The following is a 26,665-nucleotide window of genomic DNA, read 5'->3' on the forward strand; positions in this document are numbered from 1 at the left end:
AACTAGAACAGCGGGCCAGTTTGGGGTCACAGCTGCAAGTTTTTTTGGGGAAAAACACTAATATTCGTCTGGCCCACGAATAATGTAGTTTTTTCAATATGGCCCATGCACTGATTGAGTTTGACACCCATCGAGCATATAGCGTATCTATTTATGTAGCTTGCTATTTATTTAGCAGCTGCAAGTTTTTTTGGGGAAAAACACTACATTATTCGTCTGGCCCACGAATAATGTAGTTTTTTCAATATGGCCCATGCACTGATTGAGTTTGACACCCATGAGCTAGCGTATCTATTTATGTAGCTTGCTATTTATTTAGCAAGCTAAACACATGGAGCCTGTCATGTCACTGGAGGAGTGTGTGAGTGACCGACCTTTTACCCTCATCATTTTTCGGTGGCTACAGCTGGAGGTGCAGGTGTCATTTGGTTAGCTAGCTGAACTTGAATGACTGTTATCCACACTTAGCATACCTCTTAGTTGACAATTAAATGTATTTGGCATTGATCAAATGGGCGGGCAGGCTGGCAAGTTTCCATTCAGTTGTAAATGTGTGGGAGGCAAGCTGCAGAAGGCCAACTAGCTGAAAAGGTTTGAGAGGGTGCATCTAATGTTCCCTCGTTAGATTTTAGCTCATCTTGCTCTGTCGAGCATTAGTCRTTGATCTTGTTGATGTGCATAGGCAACTGAGTGAGAGAGCCTACCTTTTCATGGTCGTTTGATCAGTAGGACTGTAAAGTTCCCAAATGTAAGAGGACTCCAGAGGTATTTCCATGTTTGCAGAAATCCATTCAGGTGTATTTTGTGGCTTTTTGCAAACACATTTTAGTGATCTAAAATCGTGCTGTTGCTACTGCCTGTAAACACATAGTCCAGTTCAAACTGTATGATGGCAGGCCCATGTGGCAAATGGCTTATTTGCATATAGGCCTACTGTACCTCTGATTGGTTAGACTCCTGTCCTGGACATGACACATGTTTTTTTATTAGGTTTTATTTACTGCAGTGTCTATTAATTGTCCAAATGCACGGGCGCTTTCCCACTCTATATTGCTATAGAATTTTCACAAATGCCTTACTATACGTCATTCTATGAATTTATGAAAACGACCATATCTTAACCGCTCGCTTGTCAGAAAATGTAGGTGTCATATTCTTCCTGGGGTTGTATACGAACAGATTTTTAATAAGATTTCATGTTGCTAAAACGCTGTTGGATCCACTTTAAAAATAAAGATGAATCACCTTTAACCCTGATGTGTCCCTCCATCCATACTCTTTATCCACCAATTAACAGAATTATGAATTATATCACTCTGCATTAAACGCAAAGCAAATCAAACCCTGGCTCCTCTGTCGGCTGATATTACTGGGGAAGACTGATTATGAATGTGTTGTTTCCCCTCTTGTACTAATACATTACATTGGAGAATGTTACGAGTATAAGCTAAGACTAATGATTAGTTTATACACTAGTGCATCCCCTCATACTCATCCCCTCATACATCTTCCACTCCATGTGCATTCAGTGTAAGCACATACACCCTCAGCTCAAACCCTCTGTACTTAACTAATAATGATGACCCAGAGGATTCAGACTAGATATCATATATATATATCCAGGTTGCTCTTATCATGGAGACAAAGCTCTGATATCTTTTCAGGCTCTGACTGATATTGTGCCGCTACCTAAGTATTACACCCATTCCTTTAACAGCACCCTTCTCTTGATGTGTTTGTGCAGACAGAGCTCTTTGTCTGCCACCTTTTCATATCCACAGCCACATATTAGAGGTAACTAGGCAGTAACTATGGGTCAGCAGTATCTCTGTTCCTTCTGGGAGGCTCCAGTTAGTTATTCAATCTTATGTAATAGAGGGCCCTCGTCATCTGCATTGATCTTTGCCTTCTGTGTCCGAATAATAATTGTCATCAGAATCGTGTTATATATACACAGTTCAATTGTAACGTCAGGTGAATGATGGGTGTAGAGTCAGGCGCAGAGAGAGCAAAAGTTTTACGGGAACAGAAAGCTTTAATGTCCACAGTGAAAACAGGAACAGGTACAAAAGGGGTGACGCCAAAACAAAGGCGCAAACACAACCCACAGACCACTGTTTAAAATAAGCTGGACAGCGAAAAACCCACAATCAAATAATCCACTCCCGACGTAACATGAACACACAAAATAAGCCCGCACAAACACTAGCGGGCGAAACTAACCTAAATAGTACACCTCCCAAAACCCCAACAAGAAACAGGTGAAAACAATTAGACAGACATAAACGAAAAGGAAAAAGGGATCGGTGGCAGCTAGTAGACCGGCGACGACGACCGCCGAGCGCCACCCGAACGGGAAGGGGAGTCCCCTTCGSTAGTATTCGTGACATCAATGCATCTACAGTACTAACAAATACAGCAGGCACACGCACAGATAGGGCTCTACCTGTGTAGACCACATGTCCCTTTGCCCTTCCTGTGTATATATGTGCCCTTTTGGTATAATTTCCACTCCAATTTCTTTTGTTTGTTGGTATACATCTTTTGTCATTGTGGTTCCCCCGTGCCCGGTATCCAAACATGTACGATTTGAAAGGCGGTCACCGGTCGAGTGTATAGCTAGCTACTAGCTGTGTAGCTAGTTTAAATATCAACACCACTGCCACAGTAGCATAAGGTAAGTGACCTGCTAACTTGCTGATTTACATCATCAATATCCGGTCTGGTTGGCTGATAGGCCTACAAGCAGCAGAAAGACATCACCGACCCTCAGACTCAACTCCATCCCTTCAGCCAGGAGTTGCACGTGTAAGGGAAACAGCAACACAGGTAATCTATAGCTATATTAGCAAGCCACCATATATTAGCCTACTAAAATATCTAGTGATGCACCGATATGACATTTTTGACCGATATCCAATATTTTCCTTGCCCCAAAAAATGATACCGATACTGATAACTGATATAAAAAATGTTGTGGCCTTTTTAAGCATTCTAGTACAGTTAAATAGTTAACACACATGGACGCAGCGGTCTAAGGCACTGCATCTCAGTGCCAGAGGAGTCACTACAGTCCCTGGTTCGAATCCAGGCTGTATCACATCCGGCCGTGATTGGGAGTCCCATAGGGTGGCGCACAATTGGCCCAGCGTCGTCCGGGCTTGGCCGGGATAGACCGTCATTGTAAATAAGAATTTGTTTATAACTGACTTGCCTAGTTAAATAAAGGTTACACACACTCACACACATACACACACCACACTGACCAAAAAGTAATTTTGTTGGCATTTACGTATGTCCCCATTACCAGTCAAACATAATCAAAACCTATTTCTTTCACTTTCTTGCAGTGCTGTTTCGTTGTTCATTTGTTCAGTCATTTCATTCTCAACCAGGATTTCTATGGAATGGCGTTTGGGTCTTTGCGTGTCAAAAAATATACTATTTAACACTATTTGAAGTGTCAAATAACACTATTTGACGTGTCAAATAAGTTTGTTGACCAATCAGGACCTGAATATGACTGCACGTCACATAATAATTTAACGCGTTCATAATTTTTTTACGTAGTTATTACACATTGATTACACTATCACTCGTATTTCATATGTCACAACGATTCATCGATACGTATGCTATGATGTTTCAGTAGCTAGCTAACTATATAGCTAGGTGTCATCATCTAAAATAACCCTAATTTATAAGACAGTTCTTATTTGATTAATGGTTGTCGGACCCATCTATGTGAAGCTAGTCACAATAAGGATTAGCAACAATAGTGGGCGTTAGCCTTCAAAATAAAAGTATGGCATATTCTACTATTTGTATTAATTTGCATCACTGTCAATGACATACTTTTATTTGGAAGGCAAACAGCAAATTCCACTATTGTGCCTAATCCCTATTGTGGCTAGTTTCACAACACATAACCCGGTCCGGTCGAGCCTCGCTAGTCAGATGAAGCTAGCTGGCTGCTTATAACGTTAGCTTTGGTCAACAGGATTTATTTTCGTTAACTGAAGTTCAATTTCAATAGGCGAACAACAAGTGGCAACCCAGCTAATACTTACTCACAAGGATTCCTGAATCATTGCTAAGAATAATGAAAATGACTGCAGTTTCTACATGGTCATTGTTTTCAGGCTGGTTGTGTTGGTGCTAGCTGGGTACCAAGCTAAAGCTAGCTACCCCAGAAGTTGCAGTTGAACAAATGATGCTTTATTACCAACGCGGTATTGTAAACACATTGTTCGTGGCCGGTGTTTGTTTGCTGACTTTTTTGTACAGCTTTGACAGTGCTATTGTAACAGCTCTCGTTGGTGGTAGGAAGAGTTGACCAAAGCGCAGCGTGGAAAGTGTTCATGATTCCTTTTATTCAAAAAACACTTAAACAAAATAACCAAAGCGAAAACGAAAGTGCACAGTTCTGTCAGGCTGAGACACTAAACAGAAAACAAGATCCCACAACCTAATTTTGGGAAAAAGGGCTGCCCAAGTATGATCCCCAATCAGAGACAMCAATAGACAGCTGCCTCTGATTGGGAACCACACTCGGCCAAAAACAAAGAAACAGAAGAAAACAGAATGCCCACCCAAATCACACCCTGACCTAACCAAATAGAGAAATAAAAAGGCTCTCTAAGGTCAGGGCATGACAGCTATTGTATCTTTTTGACACGCAAAGACCCAAACGGCATTCCATAGTATTGTAACAACCCTGGGTTTATAAGCGCGGAACAGTCGAAAGTACGCGAGACCTCGGGCTAGAAGGTCGAGGGTTCGAGACCTGCTCCCTGCTGTTTCATTACATTGGTGTCAGAAGTGATCGGACCTTGCATCCACGACAGTGCGTGTGCTTGGCCGGTGAGCGCGTTCCTGTAAGACGTAGAGTCGCAAGCTAGCGYGAGGATGCGCTCTTTGAAAGGAGGGAGTAGTGTAACGACCCTGGGTTTATAAGCGCGGAAATGGACTCTGCCGCACGAGCATGCTTTTGCGGCACAGTCGATAGCGCGCCGGGCCTCGGGCTAGAAGGTCGAGTGTTCGAGACCTGCTCCCTGCTGTTTCATTACAGTATGTATGTCGTGAAGATAATAGCAGTGATGCTATTACTGTGTAACTCCGGTAGGGCAACATCGGAAAAACAGCGCACTTGGTAGTGTTAACCGGTATTCGGCGAAAGCCAACATCACCCACGACAGAGAACGGTTGATTGTCAAGGGCAATGAATTCCATTATCTTGGCTTTAATGAATTTCCCCTTTGAGTTGTCTCGCTGAAATTTTGTTACTCTTTCAAATGACTGCTTGAATTGTTGACTGCTCGATCCACACAGCAGACATTGTGGGCTAGTTTAGGAATGTTGTGTTGCACGTATAGCGCACAATTTTACGTGGCGTCATTACGTCATGTACCTTCATTATATAGGTATGCACGTCAGCTTTGACATCGGTTTTGCACATCGGCGTTAAACTAGACATCGGCCGATACCGATGTTTGCATTTTTAGCTAATATCGTCCGATTCTGAGATGTTCACCGATGTATCGCGCATCACTAAAAATAACCACACAAGCYACTTGCCAGCCAGCTATATATATCATGAATATTAAATAGTGTATGATCATCATCATGTTTATATGACAAATAATAATTTTTCTACACAATAAATATTCTAATTATGTTAAGCAAATCAACCAATGTGCTACATAACTATATCTAGAGTTATTACTAATTATATTATTATAAATTATACTAGTGAAGTTAAAAGATTATGGATGTTAGATTATGAAGTTATTATTTAATAGCATTGGTGATAAATCACAATGTGTGAAAAAAAAGACTAATCCGGTAATCTAGCTAGCCATTTTGTTAGCTGTAGCATATGATAGCCTAGTGAGTCTGCTTGCTAACAACATTATATTAATATAGAGTATAGTGATTGTATGCTACAGTATTTCTCACAGTTTTCTAATCATTTGCCCTCATTACTGTCTTATTTAGAGATAGTGTAGAGGAGCAGCTGTATCCCTGAAGTGACCTTCAACCTCACTGCTCCTCAATACTTCTACTAAATAATCAAAGTAATAATTACTCAACGAGTCTGTGGCCTCGTTTTTATGGGGGGGTGACCTTTTATTTTTGAAGCACATACCCCCCAAAATATCTGTTCACGGGCCCTTGAATACATTACAAATGTCACGCCCTGATCTGTTTCACCTGTCTTTGTGATTGTCTCCGCCCACCTCCAGGTGTCACCTGTTTTCCTCACTGGGTACTTATTCCTGTGTTCCCTTCTTGTCTGTTGCCAGTTTGTCATGTCAACCAGCGTGTTATTCTGTTCTCGTGCTTTTTCCTTCACTTTTTTTTCGGCAGTCCTCCTGGTTGTGACCCTTGCCTGTCTGGACTCTGAACCCGCCTGCCTGACCTTTCTGCCTGCCCTGACCTTGAGCCTGCCTGCCACTCTGTACCTCCTGGACTCTGACCTGTTTTTGATCTTTTGCCTGTCCACGACCAATCTCTTGCCTATCCCTTGGATTATAATAAATATCAGACTCGAACCATCTGCCTCCCGTGTCTGCATCTGGGTCTCGCCTTGTGCCCTTATAACAAAGGTAGAAGCATGTGTCTAAGAATAATGTTGTAGGGATTATGTTACAACCACTGAGTCTCAACCTTTAATTACTGATGTATTTTGTGTTCAGATGAGTGTTAGGAATAGAAGGAATTATGGTTAACAATGTGATAGGGAACACTGATGCAGCCTCAGACACGTACCCTCAGAGATTATCCTCCTCTGTCACATTAGTGTGTTATGTTCTGTCAACCAGATCTTGAACAAACCAAGCCGTTACCTTGTTAACCTAGGCTACATTTTGGAGCAGGCCCAAGAGCTCTCACGAGTTACCGTTTAATCCAGGAATTACTGCTCTTTAAAATACTTTTCAATGTTTTCTGGCACCAAATCAGAAGATCACCTCATTAAAAGGCAATGTAATCCTTCACCTCTCCAGAACAATGAGGATTAGATGATATGGTGTTCACACCACYGTGCTTAGTGTGCTTAATGTCTATGTTTTGGGACAGCACCGGTCCAGACACCAAGTGGACAGTCTGGACGCTGTTCACCGGCCCTTCTGAACCTAAATGTGATTATCCTTTGAGGGTAACAGTCTGTGAGTACCATAAGCCTTTTGGTTTGTTTTATCACCTTTCCCAGGACWTTTTGTATCACTATAATACCCTACCTCGATCAAAACAGGCAGTCCTTATATAACGCTTCAGTCAAAATGATGAGGGTTGAATTCAATCCAAATTAATTCCTCCCATCTTGTCTGTCCTATATACATATATATATTTTTTTTTTTACTGTATATGGCTGGAAGCGTTCTTAACTTGACTTGCAAAGCAGCAGCTCACCTTCAGAGAAGACTTTGCTTTAATATCGACTCCTCATTGCGCTGTTATCGTGTCATTTTGACTAATGTGCCCAACTGAACAGTGTCTCGACCAGCAACATGTTACAGTAATGGAAAAGAAAATGGGAGAATAAACCCTATTCAAGGACAACACAAGGCTGAAGAAGAAGGCCTATATGGCTCTAGAWTCTCAWGTTTATGGTAGAAACATYCCACAGTTTGAGAAGTCACCCAAAATGAACTTAAAGGTGAATTTAGAGAAACTACTCATACAAAGAACTAAAGACGAATAAGTTTAAGACGTGGTCAAAGAGAAGCGAAGTTTGAGGAATCTGTTGTTGATTGACAGTGGATATGAGCCAACTCGATCCACTCTGATTGCAAGGCAATGCAATCCATATGCAATTGCTTCAAGAATGGCAGTTTTGCACTACAGGATTGAAAAGTAGGCCAGAGAATTGTTTGATCACTTCTTCTGTGACTGTGTTTCTGTGCATTCCTTTGAAATGATTTGTTTTGGTTTCTGTGTATGTGTGATTGCCACACCCTGATCTGTTTCACCTGTCTTTGTGATTGTCTCCACCCCCCTCCAGGTGTYGCCCATTATCCCCTGTGTATTTATACCTGTGTTCTCTGTTTGTCTGTTGCCAGTTCGTCTTGTTTATCAAGTCAACCAGTGTTTTTGTTCTCAGCTCTTGCTTTTCCCAGTCTCTCGTTTTCTCACCCTCCTGGTTTTGACCCTTGCCTGTCCCGTCTCTGAACCCGCCTGCCTGACCACTCTGCCTGACCCTGAGCCTGCCTGCCTGCCGTCCTGTACCTTTGCCCCACCTCTGGATTATTGACCTCTGCCTACCCTGACCCTGAGCCTGCCGTCTGTCCGGTACCGTTGCCCCACCTCTGGTTTACTGACCCCTGCCTGCCTTGACTTGTCTATTGCCTGCCCCTGTTGGATTATTAAATCATTGTTCATTTGATGTGTCTGCATCTGGGTCTTACCTTCATACCTGATAGTGATTGTTTGTTTATTCMTTACATTTGTGGCCAAGCCGGTGGAATTCAGGAAAGGAGTCTCATTGAATGAGGAACTTAAGTACAATACGGTTTCATAGATTTACTGAAATCTATACTCCTTTTGTCTTTGCCAGGAGGGCTCTTCATAAGAAATCATTCAGAATTTTGAACACCGACCATATCAATTGTTGCATCTTCACAAGAGGCTTTGCGAAAAATAATTATTTTGATATTGATACAGGGGTACTTTGTGCAGTGTCAGTCTAGCACTGGAAGGACGTCTCCCAATGGAGAGTTCCAACCCCAGCTGGACCTGAGGTCTCTAGGGGTCAAGAAACATAGCAGCGAGCATGGGTGTCTAGATGAGCCCAGAGCGAGAGACTGAAGAGTCACCCAAACATGCTGTGTGCAGAGGGATCGCCTGCGGTAAACAGACAGGCACACGGATGGGCCCCCGAGACCCCCTGCAGCCCATATGTAGTATTTTCTTCAGAAACAACAGCTGTTGCATTTACCACATGTAAAAGTAACAAAATAACCCCCAGACACTCATGTGATGGGACAGGGTTGATCATGAAGTTCAGTACACTGAGTAACTATCCCCTCATTAGGTTATTGTAGCTCGCTACACTATATACAGTATACAAAAGTATGTCGAAACCCCTTCAAATGAGTGGATTCGGCTATTTCAGCTACATGTATAAAATCAAACACACAGCTATCTCCATAAAGAAACGTCGGCAGTAGAATGGCCTTACTGAAGAGCTCAGTGACTTTCAACGTGGCACTGACATATGATGCCACCTTTCCAACAAGTCAGTTTGTCAAATTTGTGCTGCCCCGGTCAACTGTAAACGCTRTTATTGTGAAGTGGAAACGTCTTGGAGCAACAACGGCTCAGCCACAAAGTGGTAGGCCACACAAGCTCACAGAAYGTGACTGCCGAGTGCTGAAGCAYGYAGCGCGTAAAAATCAGTGGAGCAGTGGAAATGCGTTTTCTGTAGTGATGAATCACGCTTCCCCATCTGACAGACRAATCTRGGTTTTGCGGATGCCAGGAGAACTCTACCTGCCCCAATACATAATGCCGACTGTAAAGTTTGGTGGAGGAGGAATAATGGTCTGGGGCCGTTTCTTATGGTTTGGGCAAGGCCCCTTAGTTCCAGTGAAGGGAAATCTTAATGCTACAGCATACAATGACATTCAAGACGATTCTGTACTTCTAACCTTGATGTAGCAGCAGTTTGGGGAAGGCCCTTCCTGTTTCACGAATTTCACTAACCCCTAACCCTAAACCTAACCCTTACACTAACTCTAATTTCTAACACTAAACCTAACCCCTAAGCTTAAAATAGCCTTTGTCGCCATGGGAAATGTACCCACCGAGGATAATTATCTTTGTTATATCATCTTTGTGGGACTTTTCGGGATTTTAGGTCCCCACAAGGATAAGAAGAACACAACACACAACACACACACAACACACAACACACACACAACAACACACACACACACACACACACACACACACACACACACACACACACACACACACACACACACACACACCACACACACACACACACACACACACACACACCACAACACAACAACACACACAAAACAACGCACCACAACCATTTCTAAACAGTCTGGTGGAGGCATCATCCTGTCCTCTCCCCAGCCAGGGAACGGAACACACACTGTCTGATTACATAATCATCCAATTACTTTAACATCTCCCTGTTTTTCTCTCTTTACTCTCAGTTGGTAAGGTTTTGTTCCTCCACACTCTGACACAAAGTAAGTATTATACTGCCAACTCAATACATGACACTTGCATTGACTGATCTCATCCAAACACAGCAGATCATCCATCTAACACCTTTAATTAACGCCGGCCTGCCTGCTCTTATATAGTGTTCTAATACATTTCCAAGAAAAAGAGAAGGTTGGCTAAGTGTTGTTGGATCAATGTGTGCCAGTCAAATCATTAGAACTGCACCTGTCCATGTTTGATATATTGCCAGTGAAGATGACAGGTTAGTGCTGGAGATCAGCTGCACATGGACAGGAGGAGCTCTTCAGAGAGATGTGACGAGATGTGTATCCAGCATCTCCTTGAGGCTCTGKGATCAACTGTCACATCATAGAACTACAGTTTGAATGGCATTCTATTTCAATCTGCCACATCCTGTGACCGGACGGGAGATGGGAGTCATGGATCTACGGTGTACGGATAACACACAAATGAGGACAACATCTCATTGTTTGACATCCTAGAGACTACTAGAATAGTGTTCTATGCTGGGCATAACCAATGTTCTTGGATGCCTTCTAGATATAGGCTACGGRCTCGGCTGCCCTGCACAGATGATTTCATTGCGATATTGATGTGGTTCCTGAGATGATAAACACTTCTCYGGAAGGATCTAATAATCTGCACAGACCTGTACATAATTTGTGTAGGCCTACCTGAGATACAGCCAACTTAGGTGTCTTTTTTGGCCATGATGTCATATCTGTCCTCAATGTGTTGCATGTTACCTCCAGAGGTGCCACCATCAACACTGTTGTAAATGACAGAAGTACAGCAAAGGTTTCTGTTAACGCTAGTCATATGTCACTAGTTGCCAATCAGTCACAGTGTAAATAACGTTAACTACCCACTGGCAAACATTGTTCGAATCAACTTTGTTTCTACGTAATTTCAAGTAAAAAAAATGAACTGACATCTATGCCCAGTGGGTAGGAGACATATCTGGCTAAAAAGAGAGAGTGGTATGTAAAGGGATTGGTAATGCTTCTTGATGGAGAGTAGGCATACTGACTCTCATCACACCACTCTTCAGTTTCAAGACATGTTCTGTTTCTGCACTTAGGACCTGGTTTTCAGCTCAGGATTTGGGCTATGTACTGAAGTTAAATGTGAGTAGAGGTAAAGTAGACAAAACAAACGATGAAGACGTTGTATATTATGTTACGCTGGAAAGATGAGTTCAGATTGTATATGTCAGCGCTGGCTAGCAGTTTTCTTACGTCTGCAGCAGTAGAATAGATAATATTCATTCTGTCAGATTGACATTTTCAGGTTTTTCAATAGTATCCCATTCATACCAAGACTAAAACCTGACAAATTTAGCATGCCGCCAACTGTTTGCCGACTTTATATACAGTACCAGTCAAAAGTTTGGACACACCTACTTATTCCAGGGTTTTTCTTTATTTGTACCATTTTCTACATTGTAGAATAATAGTGAAGACATCAAATCTATGAAATAACACATGGAATCATGTAGTAACCAAAACAGTGTTAAACAAATCAAAATACATTACCGTTCAAAAGTTTGGGGTGGCTTAGAAATGTCATTGTTTTTGAAAGAAAAGCATTTTTTCCCCCATTAAAATAACATCAGATTGATAAGAAATAACAATGTCACTGTATTTCTGATTAATTTGATAAAAAAAGAATGTGCTTTTCTTTCAAAAACAAGGACATTTCTATGTGACCCCAAACTTTTGAACAGTAATGTATTTTGATTTGTTTAACACTGTTTTGGTTACTACATGATTCCATAGTGTATATCTTATATATGAGATTCTTCAAAGTAGCCACCCTTTGCCTTGATGACAGCTTTGCACACTCTTCAAATTCTCTCTACCAGCTTCATAGGGTAGTGTTGTGTCTTGACAGTAGTCACCTGGAATGGTGACAAGGTGTGCCTTGTTAAAAGTAAATTTGACCATCATTACCATCATTACTTTAAGACATGAAGGTCAGTCAATACGGAAAATGTCAAGAACTTTTCCGTAYTTCTTCAAATGCAGTTGCAAAAACCATCAAACACTATGATKAAAATTGCTCTCATGAGGACCGCCACAGGAAAGAAAGACCCAGAGTTCCTTCTGCTGCAGAGGATAAGTTCATTAGAGTTACCAGCCTCAGAAATTGCAGCCCAAATAARTGCTTCACAGAGGTAGCAGACACATCTCAACATCAACTGTTCAAAGGAGACTGCGTGAATCAGGACTTCATGGTCGAATTTCTGCAAAGAAACCACTACTAAAGAACAACAATAATAAGAAGAGACTTGCTTGGGCCAAGAAACATGAGCAATGGACATTAGACCGGTGGAAATCTGTCCTTTGGTCTGATGAGTCCAAATTTGAGATTTTCGGTTCCAACCGCYGTGTCTTTGTGAGACGCAGCGTAGGTAAAGGGATGATCTCGGCATGTGTGGTTCCCACTGTGAAGCATGAGAGGAGGTGCGATGGTGTGGGGGTGCTTTGCTGGTGACACTGTCAAATATTTATTTAGAATTCAAGGCACACTTAACCCCCATGGGTACCACAGCATTCTGTAGTAATATGCCATCCTATCTGGTTTGGGCTTAGTGGGACTATCATTTGTTTTCAACTGGACAATGACCCAACACACCTCAAGGCTGTGTAAGGGTTATTTGACCAAGAAGGAGAGTGATGGAGTGCTGCATCAGATGACCTGGCCTCCACAATCACCCGACYTCAACCCAATTGAGATGGTTTGAGATGAGTTTGACCGCAGATTGAAGGAAAAGCAGCCAACAAGTGTTCAGCRTACGTGGGAACTCCTTCAAGACTGTTGGAAAAGCATTGCAGGTGAAGCTGGTTGAGAGAATGCCAAGAGTTTGCAAAGCTGTCATCAAGGCAGGTGGCTACTTTAAAGAATATAAAATATACAATTTGTTTACCACTTTTTGGGTTACTATATGATTCCATATGTGTTATTTAATCGTTTTTCGAGGTCTTAACTATTATTCTACAATGTAGAAAATAGTATTTAAAAAAAAAGAAAAACCCTTGAATGAGTAGGTGTGTCCAAACTTTTGACTGGTACTGTATCTGAAAGGTATTGTCGGTAACAAAGCCTGTACTTTTGTCCCGCCAACTGCGGTAGTAATGATTGCTGTATTATGTTTACAAGTCCCGCCAACGCCTCAGAATAAAACGTCCCCTTTCATTTTACCAGCTTTGGTATGCAGTAAATCATGAACAATTCATTGWTGTCCGACATCAAACTTGTCCTTGTCAATCACAGTGTCACAGAAATGCKTGTAATGCATTTATTCTCTCCTTTCAATGTATGTAGTTCTGTCCTTGAGCTCTTCTTGTCTGTTGTCACAGGAATCTCATATTTGTTCTTGACTTTGACAGGTAAATATTTAAAGGCCCTTATATTTATTGATGGGTTTATATGCATATGTTTCTAACTTAAAGGGGCAATCAGCAGCTGCTACATATCCATTTTTGCAAATGTAAATGAATGCTATGTTCTGTACCCATTGACTCTTATAGAATATCATTTTTAAATGCCGCATGAGCTTAGCTCAACTGTCATACCCCTATCAGAAACCTAAATATAAGCTTGTTTTACTCCAATGTTTGTAAACAAATGAAATGTTAACAAACCCTGTGAAGCATTGTGCTCTATTCATTCCGTATTGCGGAAGTTTAGCGTTACAGCGTGATTGAAATTGAAACTAAAGGCAATGTTCCCGCGTTAGCGGAGACTGCATTCACCTCCAAACGCTGCAGAGATCAGATCAATCGGAAATAACCTTTCCATTTTATCGCTTCAGCGATAACTGGGATATCATGGATGGTCAGTCCTTGGATCCATAGCTCTATCTATGAATTTGAGAGCGATTACATTTCTCGAGTCTCATCCCTCAGCTCTTTACCAAAACGCTTTGTTATTGTTAAAATTGCCGATTGTCCCTTTAAACTACTGCATTATTAGGCCTAATATTTAGCCAACGAATGATGGGTTAATGTGAATGAGCATCTTCAGCTACACACACACCATACAGCCACTCTTTTCCAGATGAGCCCATGAGCAACTACACAAGCCGCTCCACTGTGCCTCTTCTCCTGGAGTGGCAAAAAGCTATAGGCTACAGTGTCTTGTTAGACATTAATGTYGAGCATGTCTTGCTATGATTAGAGTCCTATTTAGATAGCTGTCTGCTGCTACTATTAAAAAAAAAAGCAGTTGGCGAGGAGTTGGCAATCAGTGTGCATGATATCTAACAAAGAGGAGTGAGGGTAATAAACAAAGGTTAAACATGGATTTAAAAAAAAAAAGTTACTTTTTCAAATCAGCCAACAAAGGATCATCTAGGTTTYTAATTTCTTTACAAGAGCTGAAAGAGACGATTCTAAGGCACATWCAAGCACCTASAAACTCAACAAAATGTGGGCAGGGGCTCTGTTTCCAAATATCCCAATTTTGTTATATGACAGCRGTTCCACACATTCCCATGACATTCAAGTTGTGTGGGAAAAATGTAAATATTTTATTCATATTCCATTATATTCTTACTATAAAACATGTGTTGACTGTGATCAGGGCAGGGGAATGTAAGTGTGTCTTGACTTTTTAATGAACAAAATAACAAACTATTGATTTCATTTGGATGGAGCAGCCATGCAGCCCRATAGGCTGCACAGACAAATAACATAATTCAACTCAAAATATGCCATTATATTATTTTGAAAGTACATTTTATTAGTGTTGTTTCTTAGGACCTGCCTAAACTAATGAATTTCTTTGTGATGGTGTATATTCTATGGATTTATTCAATAGCCCCTACTCACACTCCTCAACATTATGGTGGAAATTACAAGATTATGTTATAATACTTTTATTGCATCAAATGGTTATTTTATGCAACAGTAAGGGATTGTTAGAAATGTCATCTGTGTGTTTTACTGAGGATGTGCCTCTGAGAGATAAAACTGACAGGAGATTTAGGATGTATTTTGGGTGATAAAACCTAAAGAGACCGCATTCCAGAGCAAGAGTTAATGTTTCTGTTCTATAAGGTACCAGGGAGAGATGACCCYACAAAGATAACTGTTTTTACAGCAAATACTGTCTGCTGTGAATTATAAGTATCTTTCATACAAATCTTAACCTTGTGACCCATTCTATACATCTGTTTTTGAWAGAGGTGAAAGAGGTGTATCTTGGCTATAAAAGACCTTTGTACTTTTGTCTCGTGGCTCTCAACAAATCATCTGAGGGTGATTCGTCGACCAGCCATCATTATTGTAGAGCACGCAATCGATTCACTTTATATGTGTGCATTGTGTTGATCTGCTTCCTTATTAACTTCATTAGGGTAGGGGGCAGTATTTTGACACCCGGATGAAAAGCGTGCCCAAAGTAAACTGCCTGTTACTCAGGCCCAGAAGCTAGGATATGCATATAATTGGTAGATTTGGATAGAAAATACTCTAAAGTTTCCAAAACGGTTAAAATAACGTTTGTGAGTATAACAGAACTGATATGTCAGGTGAAAACCTGAGAAAAATCCATCCAGGTAGTGTGATTTTTTTATGTTTGTAGTATTTCATAGACTGCCTATACAGATTCCAATGACTTAGGACTCAAATTGCACTTCCTATGGCTTCCACTAGATGTCAACAGTCTTTAGAAATCGTTTCAGGCTTGTATTCTGAGAAATGAGAGAGTAAGACCACTCTGAATGTGTGGACCCTTCAGTGTCCCAGAGGTTTTGTTATATTTGCGACCGCCTTTCTTGTTTTCCTTTTATATACGAAGCTTTTGTCCGATTTAAATATTATTGATTATTATGACTAAAAACAACCTGAGGATTGATTATAAACATYGTTTGACATGTTTCTACGAACTTTACTGATACTTTTCGGATTTTTCGTCTGCCTGTTGTAACTGCCTTTGAGCCTGTGGATTACTGAACAAAACGCACAAACAAAAATGGAGGTTTTTGGATRTAAAGAGGGTCTTTATCGAACAAAACGAACATTTATTGAGTAAATGGGAGTCTTGTGAGTGCAACCATAWGAAGATCATCAAAGGTAATTGATTAMTTTTATCGCTATTTCTGACTTTTGTGAATACTACTACTTGGCTGGTACTGTTTGTAATGATTTGTCTGCTGGGCGCTGTCCTCAAATAATCGCATGGTTTGCTTTCGCTGTAAAGCCTTTTTGAAATCCGAYWYAGCGGCTGGATTAACAAGAAGTTCATCTTTAAGCCGATGTATAACACTTGTATGTTTTATGAATTTGTATTATGAGTATATCTGCTTTTGAATTTGGCGCTTTTGAATTTCACGCTACCCTCCCACGTCCCCTAGAGAAGTTAATAAATTAAAGATTTAATTTAACTATAACTCTGACTTGTGTGATAAATTTGTCTCTCCTCATTTGACAGCAAAGAAATTAACCACCACATGCCAGCACATGATATATAAAAGGCTTCTGTCTGCCCTCTGTTCCCCATTGTCCTTGTCGATTATTGTCCCATGTCCGTTGGTCTTGTGAGTGAGTACCTGTGCTCCATTGTATCAGCTTTCATTCTACAAGTTATTGTACACTTGTTATTATGGGTCTCGTCCCGTGTACTATTTAGAGGTTTACACCTGGCTCTTTTGTTTGGATTACATCCCTGTGTTACTGTATATATATATATATATACGTGTTTGTTTTGGGCTTCGTCCCGTCGTTTTCATGACGCACTTTATTTTGGGTGGAGAAATAAAACCCCTTATTACGTATTCCTCCGCCTGTCTCCTATCATTATATAGCGTGACAGAATAATCGACCCATCTAAATGGAGACAGCGGGAAAGGCCAGAGCTTACCTCCTTTAGAGACAGTCCAGCATCACGAGGACTGTCGCTCAAGACTCGGCAGCGCCATGGACGGTTTGCTGGCAACCATCCTGCGTTTGGAGGGGAATGTGCAGTCCCCTCCAGCACCGGTTCCGGTACCAGTCCCCACACCACCACTACCTGCCTCCGTCCCATCTGAGCCGATCCGTAGAATACCCTTGTCCCCCCCGGAGCGATTTGACGGCGCGCCAGAGAGATGCAAGGGATTCCTTCTGCAATGCGACCTGTACCTCGCTCGCTACGCCGAGGCTGTCTCCGGGAGAGACAGGGTTGCCACCATCATCTCGGCACTGACCGGACAGGCCCTGGACTGGGGTGCCGCGGTCTGGGAAACGGGCGGACCCGAGGTCGAGTCYTACGAGCGCTTCACCCTCCTCTTCCGCTCGGTGTTTGATCATCCTATGGAGGGCCGAGAGGGAGGTGAATGCCTACTCCGACTATGCCAGGGATCTAAGACCACCTCGGAGTTTGCCCTGGAGTTCCGGACCACGGGGGAGGTTCAGATGGAGTTAGCCTGCCGTGATGACAACCTGTCACTTGACCAGCTCATCAGCATGGCGATCCAGTTTGACAACCTCCTGCGGTCTTGACGAAGACCTGCGCAGAATCCGGAGCCTATGGCGACACCTGTTCTGTGGCCAGAGCCGATGGAGGTGGGCTCTGCATGTTTGCCCAAGGCAGAGCGTAGGAGAAGGAGGAATCTGGACTTCTGCTCCTACTGTGGAGAAAGCGGTCATTTCTCCCTGACCCACCTTCTATCCGCTAATAGGCGAGGAGGTGACAAGCCAGGGAATTCCCCTGCTCCAACCCAGGTAGGATGCAAGATCTCTCCGACCTGCCCTCTATCCACTAATAGGCGAGGAGATGACAAGCCAGGGAATTCTCYTGCTCCAACCCAGATAGGATGCAAGATCTCCCCTCCTTTTCTGGCAACTCAACCAGTGTTTTTTCCCATTAAATTCCCTGAATACCCTAGCCCCTCACTCCCGTTAGCTCTGACTGATTCCGGAGCTGCCGGGAATCTTTTAGATAGCGCACTGGCCATGAAGGGGAGTGAGGGGTTGTTCAAAAAGGACAGGGCTCTTAGATCACATCGTTGTTCCCGTTTCTCTGCTAACCCATGACACTCATTTAGAACAGATCACCTTTTTGATTTTAGACACCCCCTGTGTCCCGTTGTTTTAGGTCTCCCCTGGTTGAGTTGGCATAACCCTGTTATTTCCTGGTGTCAGGGGAGGTGTCTCGYGGTGTCTGTCAACACCACTATGGTGGAAAGTCCGGACCACGCCCCTCAATTGGATTTACCGGAGGAATACCAGTGTCTGCACCGGGTTTTCTCTAAGACCCAGGCTACATGCCTGCCTCCTCATCGCCCCTTGGACTGTGCCATTGACCTGCTGTCTGAAGCAGCCCTCCCGAGAGGACACTTCTATCCCCTCTCCTATGCAGAGACCGAGGCCATGGAGAACTACGTACAGGAGAGCCTCCAGCAGAGTTTTATCCGCCCCTCTACGTCACCAGCCTCCTCAAGCTTATTTTTTGTGAAGAAGAAAGATGGGGGACTGCTCCCCTGCATTGATTATCGAACACTGAATAAAGCCACCATTAAGTTCAGCTGTCCTTTACCCCTCATCCCAACCATCATCGAACAAATGCACGGGGCACAGTGCTTCACGAAACTGGACTTGAGGAGCGCCTACAATCTGGTGTGCATTCGTGCAGGCGACGAATGGAAAATKGCCTTTTCCACGACCACGAGTATCTCGTAATGCCCTTTCGCCTGTCTAATGCTCCTTCAATCTTCCAGGCCTTTATTAGCAAAGTGTTTCGGGACATGCTGGGATGGGGCGTAGTGGTTTATAAAGACAACATTTTGGTCTATTCTGCTGACCGCACCCTGCATGTCTCGTTAGTCAGGTCTGTGCTGGGAAGACTGTTGGCGCATGATCTATATGTTAAACAAGAGAAATGYTTGTTTTTCCAGCGGTCCGTGTACTTTTTGGGCTACCTCATATCCACGGAGGGAGTGAAGATGGAGGAGCAATGCGTCAGCGCAGTCAGGTCATGGCCGATCCCCAACTCTGTGAAGGCAGTCCAGCGATTCCTGGGGTTTGCCAACTATTTCCGAAGGTTCATCCAGGGCTTCAGCACGGCGGTCGCTCCTCTTTCCTCCCTCCTGAGAGGAGGTCCCCAGCGGCTTCGTTGGACGGCGGCGGCAGAGAGGGCATTCGAGACACTGAAGGCTTGTTTTACCACTGCTGTGCTGGCACATCCTGACCCTCACTCCCCTTCATCATCGAGATGGATGCCCCTGATGAAGTAGGAGTCGGGGCATGCTGTTCCAGTGCTGTTCCAGTGCCCTGTAACCCCTCCAAGCTGCCCTGCCCTGTAACCCCTCCAAGCAAATGCCCCGTGCATTTGTTCCAAGTGCCCTGTAACCCCCCCTGTGCTTTCTACTCTAAGCAGCTGAGCCCCGCCCAGAGGACCAAGACGTAGGGGACCGGGAACTCTTGGCAGTCAAGAAGGCTCTGAAGGCATGGAGGCACTGGCTGGAGGTGTCCAAACACCCTTTCCTGGTGTGGACGGACCAACGCAACCTGGAGTACGTCAGGGCAGCGAAGAGGCTAAACCCGAGACAGGCCAGGTGGGCTCTATTGTTCGCCAGGTTCCAATTAACGCTTTCCTATAGGCCAGGCTTGAAGAACGTGGAGGTGGACACCCTGTCTCAGGAGGARAGGCAGGGAGAGGAGAMCCCCATCATCYCTCCATCCCGTATCATCGCGCCAGTGGTGGACACCGACATACGGCAGACCCTGCGCACTGAGCCCGCACCTGAAGAGTGCCTGGAGAACCGTGCCTACGTACCCACGGGTGTGTGGGACCTGCCTCCTTACCTGTCGGGTTATCCTGGGTTAAGCTGTACCATCGCCTGCCTGAGAAGTACTGGTGGCCCACCTTGGCTAGGGACGTCCGGGTTTACGCCTCTTTCTGCTCCATCTGTGCCCAGTCAAAGACACCCAGACAACTCCCTTGTGGAAAGCTCCTTCCCCTGCCGGTTCCACAACGATTCTGGTCTCAACTCTCGGTGGACTTTGTCACTGACAGGGGAACACCACCGTTCTCATCGTTGTGGACTGGTTTTCCAAAGCTTGTCGCCTCMTTCCTCTGCCTGGACTCCCGTCGGCCATGCAAACCGTGGAAGCTCTTTTACGCACGTCTTCCGGCACTACGGTCTCCCGGAGGACATTGTGTCAGACTTTGACCCTCACTTCAACTCACACGTATGGAAAGCGTTCCTGGGGGTCATGGTCAGGCTCACCTCCAGGTACCATCCTCAAGCTAATGGGCAGGTGGAGAGGGTCAATCAGGAAGTGGGCAGGTTCCTGAGGTGTTACTGTCAGGATTTTCTACCTTGGGCTGAGTACGTGCAGAATTCCCTCCGCCACTCCTCCACTAACCTCACTCATTTCCAGTGCATGTTGGGGTATCAGCCGGCCCTGGCACCTTGGCATTCGAGCCAGACCAAGGCCCTTGCGGTGGAYGAGTGGTTTCGGTGAGCTGAGGAGACCTGGTACGCTCTGAACACTCATCTCCAGCGGGCCATGCCGACCACCATCCGCAGTGAGGCGCCGGTTTCTCTCCAGGTGACCATTTTGTACATTTGAACATTTGAGTCTTTAGGCAGACGCTTTGATCCAGGCGGACTTACAGTAGCAGTGCATACGCTTTTATTACATTTTTACATAACTGAGAAAGGATATCCCTACGGCAAACCTCCTAACCCCTGGACAGCACGCTATGGCAATTGGTAGCGTCGCCCCAACGGATCTCCCGGTTGGCGGCCGGCTGCGAAGAGCCCTGGGCGCGAAGACCAGCCAGCGGGCGGCGAAGCCCAGAGACATCTGGTCGGCGCAGCCTAGCACTGCGATAGCAGTGCCTTAAGACATGGTCGCCAACCCGGGAGACTGACCGTGGTCTGGCTCCCACCGGAACTGCCCTCCGCCTGCCCTGCCAGAAGCTGAGTTCTTGTGGTTTTGTAAGGTCCGTTTAAAGTCCTGAGGAGGGTTAATGATGTAACGTACCATTTGGCTGATTACCCATTAACCCGACTTTTCATGTGTCTCTCCTCAGGCCAGTGGTGCATGTTCCCCTCGCTGAGGCTGGACAAGTGACTCTCCTTGGACATCGAGGGTGGTCCGGCGTACTGGTCCGTGAAGTCCTGGATTCGAGGCGTCGAGCGGGGCGTCTCCAGTACCTCATCGCACTGGGAGGGGTACGGCCCAGAGGAGGGTGCTGGGTTCCTGTGGTGGACATCTGGACGCTTCGATTTTCACCAACGACGCCCTGACCGACCCGCACCACGTCGCTGTATCGCCTGGAGAGCACGCATCCCTGTATCGCTGTGTCGCGCTGCGTCCCTGTGTCGTCCCAGTGCAGCGTGTCGGGGGGAGCATTGCTTTAAATTGTTTAACTTGGGTCAACGTTTTGGGTAGCATTCCAAAGCTTCCACAATAAGTGGTGAATTTTGGCCATTCCTCCACAGAGCTGGTTAACTGAGTAGGTTTGTAGCTCCTTGCTCGCACACGTTTTTCATTCCCCAATTTTTAAGATTGAGGTCAGGGCTTTGTGATGGCCACTCCTACATGACTTTGTTGTCCTTATTAAGCCATTTTGCCACAACTTTGGATGTATGCTTGGGTCATTGTCCATTTGGAAGACCATTTGCGACCAAGCTTTAACTTCCTAGATTGATTCTTGAGATGTTGCTTCATATATCCACATAATTTTCCTGCTCGTGATGCCATTTATTTTGTGAAGTGCACCAGTCCCTCCTGCAGCAAAGCACCCCCACAACATGATGCTGCCACCCCGTGCTTCACTGTTGGGATGGTGTTTCTTCGGCTTGCAAGCCTCCCCTTTTCCTCCAAACATAATGATGGTCATTATGGTCAAACAGTTCTATTTTTGTTTCATCGACCAGAAGACATTTCTCCAAAAGTACGATCTTTATCCCATGTGCAGTTCAAACCGTAGTCTGGCTTTTTTATGCCAGTTTTGGAGCAGTTTCTTCTTCCTTGCTAAGCGGCCTTTCAGGTTATGTTGAATATAGGACTCGTTTTACTGTGCATATAAATACTTTTGTACCTGTTTCTCTAGCATCTTCACAAGGTCTTTTCCAATTTTTGTCTGAGGTCTGGTCTGATTTCTTTTGATTTTCCCATGATGTCAAGCAAAGAGGCACTGAGTTTGAAGGTAGGCCTTGAAATACTTCCACAGGTACATCCAATTGACTCAAATGTAGTCAATTAGCCTATCAGAAGCTACGAAGCGCCATGAATCATTTTCTGGAATTTTTAAAGCTGTTTAAAGGCACAGTCAACTAGTGTATGTAACGTCTGACCCACTGGAATTGTTATACAGTGAATTATAAGTGAAATAATCGGTCTGAAAACAATTCTTGGAAAAATTACTTGTGCATGCACAAAGTAGATGCCTAACCGACTTGCCTAAAACTATAATTTGTTAACAAGAAATTTGTGGAGTGGTTGAAAAACGAGTTTTATGACTCCAACCTAAGTGTATGTAACCTCCGACTTCAACTAGTATTATATATTTATTTGAAAGTTATTTCCTGAAGAAGCCTGTTTATAAATTGAACCATAATTAAAAGCATATTGTTTATAAATAACTTGTCATTCAATGTACAATACAAATTTGATATAACTGGCATCATACCAGCTTGTTTGCATCAGACAAGCACCAATTGCATCACGCTTGTTGTTGCCTGCAATTTTTTTGTTTGTTCAATCAAATCAATAGAATTGCATTGCAGTATTTACATGAAAGCTCTTTTTGTCATGGCCAAACACCCTATTCATGTCCACAACCCGGTTCACCCCTAACCCTAACTCTAAAAAGAAAAGGTTCCTGGGCTATCTTTTGGGGTTCTTCAAATTGAAACTGTGGGGGAACCCTCCCTATTATTATGAATAATATGCATAACAACAACAACAATAACACAATATTTTGTTGTCAGTGTTTATCATATGTCTAGTGGCAAATCAGAATAGTTAGAATAACAGGTGTAGGGTGAAGTCTGTGAATCCCCAAAATAGTAATTATACAGATGATTTACAAAACGTGCACATGGCAGTATTCATACTTTGGTTTTTGTGGTAAATCTGAATGAAAAAAAAATGGTTGATAATGTTTTCAACACATACTGTACCTTGTCCATAATGTAGAGGCCTCTGGGATTTTCATTGAAGAGGTAAGGATGATTGGAAGATGGCTGCTGTGACTGAGTCCTATAAGGTTTTAGAGAAACCATTAATTAAAATGAACTGTAGATGATGCATGTGATCTGCATAACATACCAATACCAATTTACATACCTTTGTATGCCTCCTTGTCAGTACCTGCAGACTCAGACACACACACACTAAAGTCAGCAGTCATCTGATCCCAATGCAGCTAGCCTTCAACATACTCTTACCTCTATGTTGATTGATATCCATTGWATTGTATCCATTTTCTGTTCTAGAAAGAATTTTAAAAAGGAGAAAGTGTCAAACACAGCCATTTGCACAAATACGAAAAGATGGATGGTATCATCATTAAAACAATATCAATATATATCATACAAGGGACAAACCTTACCTTAAATTGAGATATTAACATTTTTCAGTTAAGTGCCTGTACCTGCTGTCATCTCAAATTTAAATCCAAATGTTTCAGTTGGGTAGTTCGGTTCCTGMAAGAACCCCCACCAACTAAGGWGTTCCTCGATGAACAACCACCTCCTAWGGGGTTCTTGGAATAACCTTTTGGGGGCATTTTTCAKKKSMRRRRAMCMKWARGKTYYTYGRRRRAMYTTKRARRWTTTWRRAAAAMCCTKGTTGAACCCCTAGTTTTTAGAGTGYAACCCCAGTATAGGTCACTCCAGGACATTCTATCAAACAACCATGAAGGARGAGAGRAKATTTAATACATCAAGACATGTGGTTTCTGTTTTCTCTGGCTGCTTTTTCCACAGAAACTCTCTCAGAGCCATGGATTAAAGGTTCTAGCCTGAGGTACTAGGTAGAACTGAAGTCCAGGCCTGTTTCATGCCTCTGCCTGTGCCTTTAATTTCCAGTTGGTCTGTTTTGAACCCCTACCACACCATCTTTCCACCCTGGAGACCCATGTGTTATACACTCCATTAATCAATCAATCAATCAATCAAATCAATCTCTCTCGTAGACTTGCTTCCCAATGTCAGGTCTGAGGTGCTCTTTAAGGTCATTTACTTTATTTTCTTCTTTTCTTTTAACACTCCATTTAAAAACCCTTAAAAATCCCAATTCATGAATGAACACAATATGGGAGGCAGAGGTGAAATTAAATAAAGAACGGTGGATAAACAGAAGGTGCTATGGTGCTGTAGGTTACACCCTAAATGGCACCCTATTCCCTATATACTTCACTACTTTTGGCTACTAAATGGCACCCTATTCCCTATATACTGCACTACTTTTGGCTAGGGCTGTAGTGGGAAGGGAAAGGGGATACCTAATCAGTTGCACAACTGAATGCATTCAACCGAAAAGTGTCTGCTGCATTTAACCCAACCCCTCTTAATCAGTATGTAGGGAATAGGGTGCCATTTGGAATGCATCCTATGTTATATGACCTCTTGACCTTCTCCCTTATAGTTAACCGTTCTGCTGTAACTCCCAGATCATGTCTCCTTGGGAACTGGCTGTGGCTGCACACATTTTGACCCTCAGTTGCACTAAAGGAGAGACTGGAACATACAGCACCGTAAAACGTAAAGGTTACTGCARATTATATTAGCATGAAGGGTATTTGACCATTGGGCAGTGCAATTGGGCATTTATCCTGGTTAAGTTCAATAGCCTATCTTTTAAAATATAATTTGGTGTTATTCTGAATAACCTTWACTAACACATTGTACAACTGGAGACACTCTATAGTTTGGGATATTTAATGGAGGTACAGTAGCACCAAAGCAAGGTTTTCTTTCTTTGTACTTTKGAGGAAAATCGGTGTTTGATAAACAAACGGAAAATGTATTTTATTTGTAGATTTGGATGGTATTTTCCCTTGGAGGGACGATCGAGGGTCTAATTCAATTCCCTCTTCCTCACACACACACACACGCACACAAGCAAACGAAAAGAAGCAAAACCCCAAAAGAAAATGATTCTTCCAGACTCCCTATTTTCTGACTGTTTGATCTGGCTACCAGTGATAATCCAATCACAGCAGACACAGCACAAGAGGCAATCTACGGACAATTTTACCCCTGCTAATGATTTATTTTTTATGTTCTGTTCTGGTTTTAATTTATTTTATACATTCTCCTATACAATCTCCCTACACATTCTCCCTATACAATCTCCCTATACATTCTCCTATACAATCTCCCTACACATTCTCCCTATACAATCTCCCTATACATTCTCCCTATACATCTCCCTATACATTCTCCTATACAATTTCCCTATCCATTTCCCTATACATTCTCCCTATACAATTTCCCTATACATTCTCCCTATACAATGGATATACAATGTCATCCTATTTTGAAGATGGAGAAAAGTGATATTGTATGCTGGAAAGGCCGGGGGAAATTATTCAGAGCTGTTTCGAATGCCAAGTTGGAAAGGAAGTGTGGCAACAGATTTATGTAGAATTCTGGGGTAATAGACAATTTGATCGAGACTTCCTGATCATCCAACAACAAACGAACAAAGATGGAGAGAAGATGGAGAGAATCCTGGTGGACTAAAATAAATTAAAACCAGAACAGAACATAAAAATAATCATTAGCAGGGGTAAAATTGTCTGTAGATTGCCTCTTGTGCTGTGTCTGCTGTGATTGGATTATCACTGGTAGCCAGATCAAACAGTCAGAAAATAGGGAGTCTGGAAGAATCATTTTCTTTTGGGGTTTTGCTTCTTTTCGTTTGCTTGTGTGCGTGTGTGTGTGTGTGAGGAAGAGGGAATTGAATTAGACCCTCGATCGTCCCTCCAAGGGAAAATACCATCCAAATCTACAAATAAAATACATTTTCCGTTTGTTTATCAAACACCGATTTTCCTCAAAGTAACAAGAAAGAAAACCTTGCTTTGGTGCTACTGTACCTCCATTAAATATCCCAAACTATAGAGTGTCTCCAGTTGTACAATGTGTTAGTAAAGGTTATTCAGAATAACACCAAATTATATTAAAAGATGGCTATTGAACTTAACCAGGATAAATGCCCAATTGCACTGCCCAATGGTCAAATACCCTTCATGCTAATATAATCTGCAGTAACCTTTACGTTTTACGGTGCTGTATGTTCCAGTCTCTCCTTTAGTGCAACTGAGGGTCAAAATGTGTGCAGCCACAGCCAGTTCCCAAGGAGACATGATCTGGGAGTTACAGCAGAACGGTTAACTAATAGGGAGAAGGTCAAGAGGTCATATAACATAGGATGCATTCCAAATGGCACCTATTCCCTACATACTGATTAAGAGGGGTTGGGTTAAA

This window comes from Salvelinus sp. IW2-2015, linkage group LG27, assembly GCF_002910315.2.
Source record: "Salvelinus sp. IW2-2015 linkage group LG27, ASM291031v2, whole genome shotgun sequence".
In the NCBI taxonomy this organism is placed as follows: Eukaryota; Metazoa; Chordata; class Actinopteri; order Salmoniformes; family Salmonidae; genus Salvelinus; species Salvelinus sp. IW2-2015.